The sequence below is a fragment of the Clupea harengus genome, chromosome 14, assembly GCF_900700415.2.
Source record: "Clupea harengus chromosome 14, Ch_v2.0.2, whole genome shotgun sequence".
Classification (NCBI taxonomy): domain Eukaryota; kingdom Metazoa; phylum Chordata; class Actinopteri; order Clupeiformes; family Clupeidae; genus Clupea; species Clupea harengus.
The window spans coordinates 14,172,221-14,188,866 of NC_045165.1; the positions used below are offsets into that span (position 1 = coordinate 14,172,221).

General features: G+C 41.0%; 1 long non-coding RNA gene across 2 annotated transcripts; it reads right to left on the bottom strand.

Annotated features, from left to right (window-relative positions):
* Positions 1-7,919: 7,919 nt before the first annotated feature.
* On the bottom strand, positions 7,920-14,302 carry LOC116223577. Of its 2 annotated transcripts, none has more exons than XR_004165153.2 (6): positions 12,908-14,302; positions 12,099-12,421; positions 11,698-11,748; positions 11,472-11,552; positions 11,090-11,163; positions 7,920-9,867 (listed from the first exon to the last, which is right to left on the bottom strand). It is a non-coding gene; the product is annotated as an uncharacterized LOC116223577 (long non-coding RNA). The 2 variants fall into 2 exon arrangements; XR_004165152.2 differs by having other exon boundaries at positions 11,698-11,751; positions 12,908-14,301.
* Positions 14,303-16,646: the final 2,344 nt, after the last annotated feature.

The following is a 16,646-nucleotide window of genomic DNA, read 5'->3' on the forward strand; positions in this document are numbered from 1 at the left end:
TTTGAGGTAACTACATGGTTTGAAATGAGTGGAATTAGTCTTATTTCAGGACATTCTGTGCTTGAATTGTCTTATTTCAAGTACTAATGCCTAGGAAGTTCACTAGATTTGAGTGACATCAGGCTTATTTTGAGGTAACTACATGGTTTGAAATGAGTGGAATTAGTCTTATTTCAGGACATTCTGTGCTTGAATTGTCTTATTTCAAGTACTAATGCCTCAGAAGTTCACTAGATTTGAGAGACATCAGGCTTATTTTAAGTAACTACATGGTTTGAAATGAGTGGAATTAGTCTTATTTCAGGACATTCTGTGCTTTTGGAGTAATTGTGAAGGCTGTCTTATTTTAAGAAATCTTAACAAGTCAAATTTGCTTAACGCACTGGCAGCCAAATTTGCTTGTTTTAAGCAAAATTATGCTTAAATATGTAATAATTTGTCTTAAATCTAGAGTGGCATTTTTTGCAGTGTGTAGTCAGCTGTCAGTACCTTAAATGAAGAGATCATTGTGTTCAGAGACCAGTCTTGATGATAGGATTTTGGGGTTGTGCCCCTGTGCTTCTCCTCCTCCATAACCACACATTGATATTCACGCTTTGAAACCAAGGATTTTGTGTTCACCTCTCTTGTAGACTCTGGTTTTGACAGCCGTTGGATCGCGGGATGTGGTCTTGCCCTACATTCGGGTTGTCACACAAGCCTACTTTCCAAACACGCGTTTTTACTGGCCTCATGTCACCCTTCTCAACGAAGTACTGTTTGTGAGTTTAAAAAAATGGCACTTTGCATTCTGAAACCCAACTCTGAATAAACAAATAATCTGCAAACCTCCATGAAGATGGCAATCTGAAAGCCCCAAACAGCTGCCTGTTTAGCCGTCAGTTCCTTCTCCTGAATTGGCAACATTCTATATGCCTGTCAATAATCTGAGCAGACAAATCACATTCTTGCTCAGTAGATACCATATCAGACCAGCGACCACAAGTCAATCCCTGTCAGGCGTCTATCAGTGAAGTAAGTAGAGAGTGTTAGTTTTGTTTTCTTTGCTAAATTCCCTGCTACTCCTGCCTGTCATCCACGATAGGGTCTCTTAAAGTCTCTTTTGAAAATGTGCCGTTCCACTGGCTGTGTTTTGGCACAGGGTGTCAACAGGAGTCCCTCCTCCACTTTGGCATCTCTGGAAAAACCAGTCGCTCACCATGCGTGCTGTCATATCTGTTTAGGTCTGATGCCTTGTTGCTGTAACGCTATAGTCTTACAGAATGTAAAAAAAAAAAAGTTGGCGTGTGTACTGGAATGGCCCTGAGTTCTTTATGTTGCATGCTTATGTCAACTGAAGCCTAATAGAGTTATTTTCCCATACTTGGATGCCACTTCTAGGAAGGTCTGTCTGTGTTCGCCCACAGCGTTTCAAGTTTTTTTTTTGATGGTGGTAATAAGATATACCAGTCAGTGAAAACAGGGTCATGTATAAAGTAATGCAACCAGAATGGACATTGATGTGTCAGGTTCAGATCTATGCAGTTTCTGGGTGGCTGTGTTCATTTTTGTCTTTGCTAAACCTGATCCAGCCAGTGAGCATTGGCCACATACTGCACTAGGAAACCCAACAAAGTGAAACACTGACGTCTAAGTTTACTCACTGTCTGAAATGATTTGCATAATTTCCTGGTGCATTTACATGGCTAATATTAGATGTCAACGATTTAGTATCCTAACCCCAAACGGGTAATACTGTATTGGAAGACTACACAGAACTAAAATATGTGTGTGTGTGTGTGTGTGTGAGAGTGTGAGAGGGAGAGAGAGAGAGAGAGAGAGAGAGAGAGAGAGAGAGCTGTCATGTGTTGAAATAATTGAAAGAAGGCCAGGTGAATCTCAGGTCCATCCAGTGTCATTTACCTGGTATACCTTTGCAGGTTTATGAAACAAATCAGAAGGATTCATTTATTAATTAAAACAGACGAAAGTAAAACACTTGCACGTGCGTTGTAGGGAAGCATGTCATTTTCATGCCAAAGGGATTTAAAATCCAACTCAAACAAAGTAATGAGAATTTTTTAGTAATGATTAAAATCAGCCAAGAATATCATATCACTTGCACATCTAAATATTGCAGTCAGATATGCTCTTACAAGTGATTAATGACCAGTGTGACAGAAGCAACAGAGCAATAAAACATGTTCTGTATCATCTACCATATTTTTTTGCAAGCCTGTATTTTAATTTAATTTCACAGTGACAGTCCTGACATTAAGTTTCAGAAAAGGCGAAACCAAATAGTCCATATCCATTTACAGAGGTAAACCATATAATTGTGTCATGCCCTGGCTTGACTGTCGAATCGGAAATAATTGAAACAGTTGAAATGTGTTATCCATTCCGATGCACCAGAGGGAGAAATGTATGGGTGCTAGTATACTGTATATGTATGGGTGTTAGTATACTGTATATGTATGGGTGTTAGTATACTGTATGTATGGGTGTTAGTATACTGTATATGTCTGGTAGTTAGTATACTGTATATGTATGGGTGTTAGTATACTGTAAATGTCTGGTAGTTAGTATACTGTAAATGTCTGGTTGTTAGTATATTGTATATGTATGGGTGTTAGTATACTGTATATGTATGGGTGTTAGTATACTGTATATGTATGGGTGTTAGTATACTGTATATGTCTGATAGAAAAAGGGTTCTCAGTGCCAACAGTTGCACTCAAGAAATCCAATATATATGTAGTATATGTTTTTTTCCAATAGTTGCGGATGACTTGCTTAGTACATTGGAAGCGTTTTTTTTGGCAACTTTGTTTGAGAGCAGTGTCTGGCTGGTAGACAACAGTCCAACAACTGCATGACAGCTGTGCAGTTACTTGACAGTAACAGATAATGGTTTCATTGCATGCTGCTAATTCATACCATATCGTTCAGCAGAAAGGGAGTTTTTTGACTGTCTTTGATCATAATAATACCCTAAAAACCTGTCCCGCATTTATGGATACAGGGATTCTGCAAGGACTTACATGTGCATTTTATTAGTCAAACAAGAAAGTGCATCTGTTACTTGTCTTTTATACAAATTATTCCAAGCCGAGTCTCGTTTTCCCGCCAAGTCATGCAGTCCGGAGCTGGCTAACAGAACTCATCCTTAGGCTGAGGGCAGCACTGTTAATAGTGTTGTGAACCAATCCAGTGTGGCCTTGAATGACACCATTCTCATTTTTTTTTTTTTTTACATGAAATCGGCTTCATGAGCTGTGGAGGGCACGGCTCCAAGCCTTTCTGAACTTTGACATTCTTTGGTGGGACAGCTGCCACTGCCGTCTGAGGAACTTGGCCGAACTGGCTTGTCGTGTGCGCCATGGCAGGCACCTAAAAATCTAGTCTACCAAGGTGGAGAGTGCACGTATGGGTACATGTGTGCGTGCAAACGTAACCTCGCTCACAGAAATAGACACAGACAAAAGCAAACTCAAACAAGCACATACTCACATGCATAAACACACACATGCATAATCAAACATGTACCCACAGTGAGAGAGAGAGAGAGAGTGAGAGAGAGAGAAAGAGAGAGCGAAAGAGAGAGAGAGACATGTATGAATCACTGCACATAAATTACAAAACAATGAGGCAGCATCTCCTCAGACTGGCTTCCCAGTCTTCCGTGCAACACCGCACAAAGCCACAGCTTACAGAATGCAGTAGCAGCACCTCCCGTGCCCGGCCCTACACCTGGAAGCCGAACAAGCTCCTCCACGCACCCGATGCACCCGTCTGGACTTTATGTAACCGCCCCTTTATATGTCAATCACACACGCCCAGGTATGCAAGAAATGTAACAAGTTTCTTTTCCTGCATGCAAGAGAAAGACCTCGTTTGCATTCTCCGAGCCGTCTGGCCTAACAATCGAGAGTGGTGGTGGTAGGTAGTGTTTACGAGATACTACACACACACTGAATTGTGCACTGAATTGTGTGACACTACACACACGGAATTGTGCAAGCAGTTGAGAGTAAAAGTTGAGAGTAAGTTGTGTTTCACACCTAGTGTTCAGCTCTATTACAGTGCATGCTTATGAGTAAGGGAAAATAACCCTGGCATGAAGGAGAACAGATCTCTCTCTGAATGACACTAACAACGGGCTTACCCTTATTCCCCCAGGATTGGAGAACACTGGGGGGATTTGTCTGCCGTTTAGGTAATCCTGTCACACTTAAGTGTGGTTTGTCTTGGTTTGACTAAAATTGTCTTGGCTTTAGGGTGAAATTGCAGCCCCAAGCGAAGTTTATTTACGTCTGTATACTGGATATGAGAATGTTGTGAAAAACCAGATTCCTACTGGTTATATGAACAGCCTAAACGCTTCTAAACTCATATGTCGGTATTTGTTTTGATACGTCGTTTTTTAAGATGCCATTGTGCATTCTTGCCCTCTCTAAGTGTAACGGTGACAGAGGTAGGTGGTTGTATCACAGTTACACACTGTCCTAATATAGTTCTCGCTCCTGGGCAACCATACACTTTGTGAAAGAAGATGAGGGGCTCTTCCCCCCCCCCCCCCCCGCCCCCCCCCCCTCAAACCTCAGGATTAGTATTTGAAGGAATAATTAGCTTGTCAGAGGCTTGGAGTGGAATACAATATGCTGATAGAGTTTTGCGTCAAACATTAGAATGCTGTGAGGCGCCCCAGGTTTAATTTTCAATAAATAATTGTTAAATTGTTAGATATCACTATTTCTCACATATATTTTATTTCAGTAGTATGAGGAGAATGTTGTGAGGTTGTCTTCTTACGTTGCAGTGGTTAGCTTGTGCCTGGATGGGTCTGGATTGAGATATCCGTTTGTTGAACATTTTGTTGGCTTGCTCTTAACTATTTCCTGTGGCTCCTAGTGGACCGGTGGCTGCTCAGACCACATCATGTGCTGCTCTGTTGAAGACAATAACCTCTTTTGGGGAAGGATTTAAAAGGTTGCTGAATGTCACTCTGCTTTGAAGGCATTTGCTGAACTAAATTAGTGTGAATGCATTGTGACAATTTTTTGCGCTCATTAAAACCAATTGATATGCCCTGGCACAGAAGCACAGCATGTAAGTAAAACATAGATTATAGTCTTTGATCCGTTTTATTGCCCAATTTTTGAAGATATAGAACAGTCAGCTATGTTAACTGACATAAAACTGACCTACTTACCTCCACTAGATTTTAAGTGCTGCACTTTGTAACTTGTTATGACTATACCATAAGACATTATGATTACTATGATTTAAGACATTAATAACCCAGTAGCCCTGAATCATGAGAAAGGGAGTATGCTTTGTGAAGCCTGAATGTAAGTGTATCTGTGTCATAATCTAGACAATTAACAGTTTAAAATATCGAGTAACACAATGATAACATTGACATTTCTGGTTTTTTTAGCAGATGTTTAGATTATATCCGACTAGAGAGGTACAATACAATAAGTATGTTAAGGCTGCCCACTAAATATGTATTAGGGGAAAAGAAAAAGCTAAATCGGTCACAAGTGACCACCCATGTATGTATCTTCACATATCATTACATATCTTACGTATCATATATTCCATACTATGTATTATATAGCTTTGCAAACTTTCTCTATAAGGTTTGTGAACACATTGATGAGCATTGTGGCCTGAGAATGGTAAGCCCTCCAAGTTTGGTCACATGCGTGAAGATCCACCACCGTAAACGTGGCCTCGAGTTCGGCGTCCTCATTTCCTTTGCACCTGAGCATATCACACATGTGGTTAAGGTCTGTAAGGATAACAGCAAGGCATTCGGTGGCAGAATGTTAACCATTGCTGCTTTGAACATTGCCCAGATCATGTGCTTGCTCGAGTCTACTCCAGTAATCAGCTTATGGAGTTCCTTGAATGCTTCATGTCACTTTGGGAACTTTATTTTTCCAATGTCTTGCTAACCAGGTTGAGAAACTTAGGGCTTGGACATCAAGTGGGAAAATCATTTCAAGGAGAAGGTGATTTAGTTTTTTTCTTTTTTGGTGATGGTTTACTTTTGTCTTTTTTTTATGTTTAACTTTTCCTCTTTCCGTTTCTCATTATTTACCTTTCTTTCCCTCAGAAGAAAAACAAAATCTGCAAATGTTTAAAACCCCCCAGATTTCTACCATTTTTCTCTGTCAGTTTTGGTTTATATCACTTTCTCCTCCCGCTCTTGAAGGTATATATTTCTGTTCGGGGTTGTGCACACACACACACCACAGATTTATGGATCAGAGCTGGATTGAGAGTTTTGACCTTTCTGCTGCACAACCATGAGGAGAGGCTTTGATTTGGAGGAGATCGCTGAGGCAGAGGTAAAGGCAGACTGTTCTAGTACCCTCCCTTTAGTTTCATTGGAGATACCGCCAGAAGGAAATACTTTGGTTGAATTGGGCAGCTGGCCAGCTGGTGGGAGGTGGGTACATGGAGCAGGGGGTTGGGCAGAGGGGACAGGGCACAGGGGGACAATCTGATGGTCAACAAAGTCCGATGGTGATTTTAATACAATCGCAGCCTGTGACAAGTGCACATGGTGCCAGGTTGTAGTGAGGTTATTCTGTGTCCCTTCAGCATAACAAGCATCCACCTTCTCTCCTGCTCTCTTACTGATGAGCTGTCTCCGCTCAGTTCTCCTAGACGGGTGGATATCAAATTATCACAGAAGATGCTCTGTGATGAGCAAGCTCTGCTTGCTTCTTTTGACCTTGGTGGCTGCTCTGCTTTGAACAAAACGGCACACAACACTTCCTGATGGACCACGCTTACCCTTCTGTGGCCCACATCAACATAGCCAAATAGGAGCAGAGAATTTCGTAGGAAACATCTCCTGCCCCACTGTATCACAGTGTGTTTGTCAAATTGGCCTTGATCCAAATCGATAGTCAGACCTGCCCAACCACAGCTTTGGCATCAGTCTGCTGTGGGAGTTCCCCACCAGGGAGTCTGCACTGGTAAATCCTTTCCAGGTCGTGCTGTAGGAGAGCTTTTGCTACACAGCTCCAAAGACTCCTGCTATACCACTGAGCACTAGAACGGCCTGTTGGTATGTGCATATGTTTTGGTTATTGGGGACAACAGCAAAGGGAGAGAGACACGAGACTAAACATCACTGATAATGATTAACTGATTCCCATTTGTCAGTGGCTTTTTGGGCAACATCCGAGGACATTTGAGACCCCGGTTACCCACATTTTGTTTTAGTGAACATAGAAAAAACACGTCATATGTCTTATTATGGGGCCTTCATTCTGAAATGTAGTACAAGAAAACAACTCAACCTTTGTCAACTGGCCTCAGGAGAAATTCCTGTATGAACAGTATGTAATGCAATGCAATGCAATGGTATGTCTGTATGCAATGCATTTCTGTAAGCATTTATGAATGTATCTGTCTATGTTTCTAGCCATCTATTTATCCATATAGCAATCTACCTATCTCTCAACCTGTGATTTGGTTGATTGCACATACTTCACATGCATCCATCCATCCATCCATGTATGTATGTGTTTATGTATGCATGAATGTATGCATGCGTGTATGCATGTATGCATGCATGTATGCGTGTGTGTATGCGTGTATGCATGTATGTATTTAAATAGGTAGGTAGGTACTGTATGTGTATATGTCTGCCTCTGTCTGTGACTGTCCCTAGTTGACTGCTCAAGCTTCACATGCCTCTATTAAGATGATCTTATGATCTTTTGGCTCTCTCTCTCTCTCTCTCTCCCTGTCTTTCTTTTTCTTTCTCTCTCCTCTATCCCCACAATCATCCCTTCTCTCACACTTCTCCCATCCCTCCTTTCATCTGCAGCCTTCACACGCAAACACACACACAAAAGCTTTTGATCTGACACCTTTGGCTGATCCAGACTCTAATGTATTGTAACCAGGGGTTTTTCTTTTTTTTTTTTTGCTTTCCCCTTTTCTTTTTTTACCTTCTAGCGGGGGATAATTGCATGTTTGTTTTGAGGCTTTACTTTTGTGGCTGACTCCTGATTGAGGAATTGCTATAAACTTTTGTGAGGGAGGGAGTGTTATTGTGGCATGCCTGGACGCATAGCACACGAACAGCTCTGAAGGTGCTGGGGGCTAGGGGCTCCACGCCTGCTCATAATAGGCTTCTCTGTGTCGCGCTCCTCGTGAGGAAACCAGAGAACGTGTAACACTGGGCAGGCAGCACGTTTTCCTTTGGCAGCGGCCGGAGCTGGGCTATATTTGTGGCTTTCCAGAACACTTATTTTCCCTAGGATCCAGAGAGTCCGGACTGATTGCCGATCAGCGTCGGAGTACACGAGTGCCCTTTCCTCATCCTCGAATTATCACCACTGAGTAGTTTTGAGGATGGCATTGGTCAAAAACATCCTCAATTGCCTCCGGTGGGATGCAGTTCGAAAAGAAGGCCTGTTTTAAATCACAAGCGTCGGATCTTTAAATCATTTATGATCCGCAAGGTGTCAACTCAAAACCACATTGTCATGCTCTGACTTTAAAAAAAAAAAAGAAATCAGTTAAGATCCCTATCTTGTGCTTCAACATGTCTATAGTAATCACTTTGTGGAAACTTCAGAGAAGAGATAATCAGTAACTCTTCACCGACAGTGAACAGCTTGATCTCCCTTCTTCGGCTGTAAAAAGGATATGATTGAGATGGATAAGCTCATCAGGGAACAACTCATGCAACGCATGGTGGCTTTCTGATCATTCAGTGAAAAATGTGACCCAAAGCTGTGTACAGCTTTCATACTGCATTCTTCAGTGCCCTTGAACACTGGTTGCCAAAATACACAATATTTATGAGTGGTACGTGCTCACCAAACTGTCATAATTTCCCACACTATGTAATTCCAGAGCCAAACATACACATGGTGCCACTGAAAGCCACACAAAGTACACATATTGTTTTTCTTTAGTTTATCCAGATGGAATAGAGTGGCTGTCTTTGTAACCTCTCTATTTATTTAAATACACTTAACTTAAGCACTCATACTTCAGCAACCATCCAATATAAAAAAACATGTTTATTTAAAGATCTTATACTATACTATGTATTTATATATATATAGTATATATAGTATTTGTATACTGTATACAAACACTTTATATATAGTCTTGGTATTTACAATATTTACATATTGCACTCTATCAGGGATTTCATATATTTAATGTGCAGAAACAACAGACAATAGCTTGAATATATAAATATATATATTATATAACATTCATATTCAGGACAACGTTGATTTTCTTCTCTCAATATAAACTGCAACCAGCTATTCCTAACTCAACTCTATTTAAAATGTCTTGCAAAGTCCAAGAAAAGGCAAGAGATAATCGTGCAATTCATAATTCAATCATAGGATTTACTTCTGGCTTTGAGGAATGTGACTGAAGTCGTTGGGAATATGGATCGAGAAGCCTTCTTTAGCAAAGGAATAGCCGTCAGCGCTGAGCATACATGAAACACGGAGAAAGAGCTCTAAGAAGGCAAGTCGATGGAGCATACTGTTCTTAGTACCATCCATATAACTTGTCTTTTTTGGCAGCAGGACATAAAATTTAGCTCTTCTCGTCTTTTTCCCCCCGTGTGAGACAACTTACATATCTTCATTTGCACCATTTTGCATTAACAGAGAGATCACTGGTGATATCACGACTTGTCAGTGGACAAACATTGACCGTATTGAGAAAGTCTATGGACATTAATCCGCTTTGTTGCAAAAAAAAAAAAAAAACTTCTTCACAAAGACAAATACGATTCTGTCGAGTTCGTCTGATTTCATTGTTTTTGTCCAAGGCACTTTTTTTCTTGGTTCTCTTTTATTTCTTCTCTTCTGCTGAAATCTGGAGAGGAAGAAAACAATTTGACATTTAGTGAACCTTGCAGGGAAACTCCTCCTCTGTCCAAGTACCATAAAAACATCTGAGCTATTAATAATTCCTTACAGATACATAGTGATGTTAGTGATTGGTCATGATACACAAGAACAAACACACAGACACAGAGCATACTTTTGCCCCTCATTCACTCTGTGAAAACATGATTTGCTTTTGCACACAGATTTCACCTCCTTAATACCTCTTAACATACTCCTTACGTTTTATGATTGCATTGAATCAACATTTAATGCCCAGCAGAAAGATTATGACAACCTGCTAAGCATTTTGTTTCTAAATTCCAGGAGTGAGATTACTAGGCTCGAGCGTGAAGAATTATACTCAGAGACTACCGTATGACTATAATTAGTTTTTTACAAGACAGGGAAGCAACGTTGTCTACTCTAAACCTCGTGATTATGCCATCTCAGCTCTACTGGAAAAGCACAATGGTATGGCTGCACAGTCACAAAGCTAATTGTCCTATCCACTGACAGCAGGAGATGAGTATGGGGACCTGAGAGGTGTAATGTTTCACTAAGTGCCACCCGGCTGTCACTAAGCACCAGTCCATTGACCATAACTATAGACTTTGTGAAATGTTCACCAGGCCATGTATGGATTTGGCATGGAGACTTTCATTTCTCAGTACACACATTCTTATAGCGTATAACTTATAACTTTAATCGTTCTGTAACATGAGGTATTATTAATTTATCATACACCAATCAGATTTAGTTTTTCTCTGGAGGCTCAAGGTCGCAGATGTTTTATTTGGATTGGCACTGACTAGCCACATGCCCCTTGACTGTTATGCTGAATATAAATTACAGTCGAGTTTAACAGATTCAACACTGATTTGATATGATTGATCGGTTCAAACCAAGATTTGTCTGAGTGGTTAAGTGGTTTCAAGCTACATAAATAGCAGCTAACTCAATTTAAATTAAATTGAAATGTTTTTTTTCAGGAAACACTGTTCAAACTACGCTGTTGTGTCCAGAGATTATCACCAGACCTTAAAAAAATATTTATTGAATTATGCTTATTGATTTATATTGTCAGTGATCCATATCAAATGGTCCTGTTGAATATTCTTGTATGCACATGTGTATATATGTATGTACATATGTATGTAGTCTTTGGGACAGTAGAATGTAATAGAAATGAAATAGAAATGTTAACCCACCTGTTGCATCTATCCCTCAGTACATTGTGGACTCCCTGCTAACCTGATAAGTAGCCGTGCACATCTTTTAAAATCTAAAAATGAAACATATGCACTTTTACTCCTCGAGAAATACACATTTAGTACGTCAAAGAAAAATCTGAAAAATCACATTCCCATCCCATACACTGGCAAAGTAACGGTACCATTAAAAACCTTGGCCTAAGACAGGCATAAATAACAACACTGAGCTAAAAACAGTGTCTCACAAAAGAGCTAAATATTAGTAATGCTACATCAGAACATTTTAAAATAAGTTTACTTTCAACCATTTGTAATCTTTAAAAAACACAGATATTCATTTTGTAAATTGTTGAAGTTGAGAAGGAGGGTTTTCACTCACAGGCAGGTATTGTGCAGTCTCTGGTATTATGATATAATCTATAAAAGAGTTTGTTACACTTTGGGCTGAAGTAGAGAGGCCCTAGAACATACAGAAATAAATGTCAACAGTGAAACCTCTCCCATAAGTACGCTCAATTTCCCAAGCTCTAGCACACAACTTGTCACACTAATGTAGTCGAACAATAGGTTTTAAGATAAACATAACTGTGTACCACTGGGCTTACCTGTTAAGTGTTTCAAAAGTTTATCCTTCTGTCTAAGATCTCTTGGAAAAACTTCTGCCAAGGGATGGAGTAAGAAATAAATAAATAGATGGAGAGAGAGGGATGGAGAGCAAAAGAGAGAAAGGCACTGTCAAAGGGGATATGTGTGTATTTCCTGATTACATTATTTTGGCAGCAGATCATAGGTAACACATGACCACCTAATTAATTACATGATGCTTACTCAGGTTGTAAGCTTCACCAGTTACTTCCAGTTTAAAATTTCACGATTTGTGTAATACACTGAAGCAGGTTATCATTTTGTCCCAGCCTACTTCATTTTCCCCTAAAAAGACTTCATCCAAAGGTAAAACACTCTGTGAATATATCCGATGGAACTAATGAAAAATGAACAAACTTACCCAAAATCTGTTCATTGTGTTGTGACTTGTTGACTTCATTCACTTCCTTCGTCTCGATGGAATATTCTTGTTTTTTGGATGCATGCTGCACACTGCTCTCGCTGTCCTCCATATGATGCGCCCGTGCTACTCGTACTTTGTCCATGATGAGCTCCAGGAGGCTCCGGCCGTCTCGGACGCCCGTGGGAACGGCGCTCTGCTTGCAGTATCCGGCGGTGAAAATCAACAGTAGGAGTCCAATCAAGACAGGTGTGCGCAGGGCGCTCATCGCTACTGAGAAGTGAGCAAGGCGAGACCCTCCGTCCCGCGTCTTCTCTTATAGCCTTGATAACACAACATTGATTTAGGGCAAGGGGGGTTTCTTGGAATCGATCCAACTTTTCATTCTTCCTAGCAAGTCGTGATTCAACGATTCAATTAAAAACATAACTTCACATGCCAGAGTCGATAGACAGATTGACAGAGGACACACATATTTACCCTTTTGTGTGAATTATTTTTAAGAGGGTTAAGGGTTATTTCTGTCCAGGACATGGCTGATTGGTTGTATTTACCTGATAAGAATTGAAGTGCCATGAGGTTAAATGTCAGTAGGAGTTAACACAGCTACAACTACCCAAAATGTCTTAAATATAAACCCAACCAACGTTAGACATACTACACGGTCAAAGTTGTGCATTTCCCCTTCTCTGTAGATTAGTAAACTGGATAGAAACGAAATGCACGTCACAGGCACATACTACGCCGCTCCTCAGTGGCATTCAACATCTTTTCCGAAATGTACAATATTGACAAATACAATAAATTACCTGTGTTTTTCCTGTTGCGAAACTGTCACGCTTGTTTAGCTGGCCTCCCTGCGTGTTCGAGGATTATAAAAGTTAATGCGGTTCAAACTAAACAGATTCTGTTGGCGTCGCCGTTCCCCAGGTAGGTTACTTCCAAGAGCTAGTGCAGCATGACAGACGGAGGAGCAGGTTCTTATATGTGTATAATGGATGAAACTCAGTCATCTGTTGATTGTACCGACTTAAAAGTGGGTGGAAAATAATGAGAGTCCGTGAAGAACTTTTTCTCCGCTGCGTCTCTTGATGGAGTTTGTCTCATCCGGCATGGGTTCCCAGACTTTTTATTCTCTGTTGCAGACGTAAGGACTTGTCCCATGTGGATTACCCCGGCATGTCTTTAATTAGAAACGCGTTAAGAGCGCTCCTTAAAAAATGCATTTTATTCTCGCGATCACCAACTCATGTCGCTCTTTTGTAGAATACCCTCTTTTTCGATAATCCACTCGGAATGGACAGCTTGCTTTTACCGGGAGATTTTATGTTTCCTTAGACGGGAATCTGAAGCCTCTCTCTCATAAGCATTACGAGAGCATGTGGGTTAAATTGTCGTTTATCGTTAACATTTTTCCTGTAGATGATGCTGTAATCGATACGTGTTTCACTTATATTTCAGAGTAATTACAGGAAGTCCAAACTGAAAATATAATTAGAATCAATTATGGTAAGTATCAGCACATGCCGTATGGTGAATGGGAAAAGTAAACCTGCTCCTCAGCTATAGAGTAGCTCTATTGCAGCGGCAGTAGTCGGTTCAAATCGGACCGAAATGAACGCCTGGGCCTCCTCTTCCAATATTGGTTTCGTTTGCCTAACCTTGTATACCACTCCCTTTTAGTAAAGTTAAAAAAAAAAAAAAAAATCACGTTGCACTAGGCTATTTCTCCAATTTCACTCCCTCCTCCTTAATGCAGTCATTCGAGTGGGAGCAGAGGTCTATCTACGCTACGTGTAACACAGTTTTCAAAGAAAGTGATATGCTAATCGGGATAATATAGCTTTAGAACTATTACTGAACTTGAACGAGTTGAACAGCGTAATGTAGGCTCATGGAGGTTCAATGAAAATATTTTATTTGCCAGGCGAGCTCAACAGTGCCACTCAGCGAATTATTACCGGAATCATTGGGCTGTATACATTTCCCAATGAATTATGCCAAGACATCTGTCATCAGCGTAAATACGGCCACATTTACGCCTCGTGCATTGCAGTGATCTAGTAGTGTAGAACATTACTGAAGGTCTCTGAACAATCTTATAGCACGCGTCTCCTCCCAAATCGCATGTAGACTTTTAGACTTTTAGCCATCGTTATATATAAAAGCGTAGTTCCCAGCCAGAGTGTCACTGACGGGGCGGTGCTGAAAGGATAGCGCCCACTCGTCCGGTGCTCACCTGAACACGCGCAGGGGCGTTATTTTTTTTTACACTGAGTGATGCTGAAGAGTTGTGTTGTATGTAGCAGACGCAATACCTAGACTGACGCCCAATCGCTATCCACAGATTCACTGTAATAGCAAAGTTTAGATTATGATTTTCTTAACCATCATCATTACATAATAGTTAAAGCTTCGCTACAGGCTGAGCCCTCATGAATGAATAGGCTGCTAACAGTGCGAGCACTATGCCATCATGTAGTTTCTGTCTGTGTCTCGCTAACCCCTCACTCATGTGGTCAAATAGTATTTCCACTGAATGAGAATAACCCCACTATCAGTAATCACCGTTATTACCTGTACTGAGACGTGGTGGTGACATGGTTTAGCCTACTCCTCTCGCGTCCCTTAGGTTACTATGAGATGTTTCAAAACATTAGGATCCACAGACAAAACCACATAAACATGAAGATACCAGTATACAGAGAAATACTTGACATTTCTGATATTTTGTTCTGTTTGTATGTGGTAGGCCTCCTTGCCCCTGTGTATAATGACTCTTTCAACTATTCAAAATGATGGACATGGTACACCGTAAAAATCTAGGAGTATAACGTCTGCAGTTACATTTTATGTAAAAACTGACATATGATGTATATTTTCTACTGTCCTGTCAAAGTTGTCCTTATGTACACACAACAACTGCTGCAAATATATTGCCCCCTAGGGGTAAAATATACAAAAGGTTGTTGAAATTAATTCTACAGAATGGCTGTAATTATAGATTTTAATAACGCATGGTATATAGTCAACACCCTATCATTAGCTATTTCACAAACACTGAACACTGAGTCAAATGGTAAGCTTTCAACATACTTGTAAGCTTAGGTTAACTGTCAACTTCCTGTGAATAAACTAACAGAAATAACTTGACTATAGTCTGTGTCTGTTTATGTAGCACATTGTCAATGAAAAGTCAACTTGTTTTTTCTTTATGTTGTACATCGTGGGCCAACACAAAAGTGGGAACAATAAATTATGTTATGAATATGACAATATTGTGTGGTGGATATGATTGGATGCTATTGCTGGTTTCTGCTTTAGTTCAGACCTCCAAACTCCATTCCCGCGCACACAGACAAACACACACAACCTCATAGTATGTAGACACCCACACCTTAAATAACTTCACTGCACTGGGCCACATAAATAAATAGACAGCTTGAGGAATGCCCAGGCACTGGCTTTGACTCTGCCTTCCTATCCAGCATAAGCCCCCACGTGTGGCCTTATCTCCCCTGGCTCTCTCCTGTCTGAGTGCCAAGCTGCTGCCTAGATTTTCGTCCCCAGCCACAGGTCAAGTTCCTCCAGCCTTCCTCCCAGTGAAACGAAAGGTGCCAACAAGACAGCGACCCCCATCACACATCAAGTGTATGGAGGATTTTTTTGTTTGTTTTGGTGGTGGCATTACCATGTAACCTTGTTGCCAACTCAAGGCTCCAAGTGCCCTGTCTATCCTGGCATTCATCTGGAGACACTGATCCCAAAATCCACTGATCGTCTTTTAGTCATTAACTCATTAATCTTGGCTCGTGCCAGTTCTCTCTCCCTGGCTCGCCCTAATCCAGCTTGACCTCTTTGCCGTTTTTGATACCATTGACAGCTCCCCTCTGTTTTCAACTTCGGGAGTTTTTTCAGGATCCTGAGTGGTGACCGAGCTTTCCTTTTCTCTCTGAGAGTAACCTAAACACTTCCTCATTAACATGTTGAATGGTTTTGTTTACATGGCTCCGGTTCAAAGGCCTGCTCTAAGGGAGACTTCTCTCCCTCCCTCTCTCTTGCTCTCTATCTCTCCAGCCTAATCTGTTGTGATCTTTGACAGCGCTGCTGCGTCCCATACACAGACACAGATACAGACACGGATACACACTCACACACACACACACACTCATGCTGTGAATCATAAGAAAAGGGAATCATCAAACTAGCAACAGTTACGCCTCATTTTACACATCAGGAGAGAACCCAGATCCGTCATCTCGTATCACACACACACACACACACACACACACACACACACACACACACACACACACACACACACACACACACACACACACACACACACACACACACACACACACACACACACACTGTGTCTGTCGATGTTGCTACTGAATGGATTGGTCTCAGTCATTGTTGTCCTCGGCTGACTCTGCTGGGCTGAGGGACAGCTGCTGCGCTCTTGGATGCCAGAGGAAGCCCAGAGGATCGCGTGCAGACAGCTGTGCATTACGTCTCTGACAAGCTTCAAAGCCCCGGCATGAC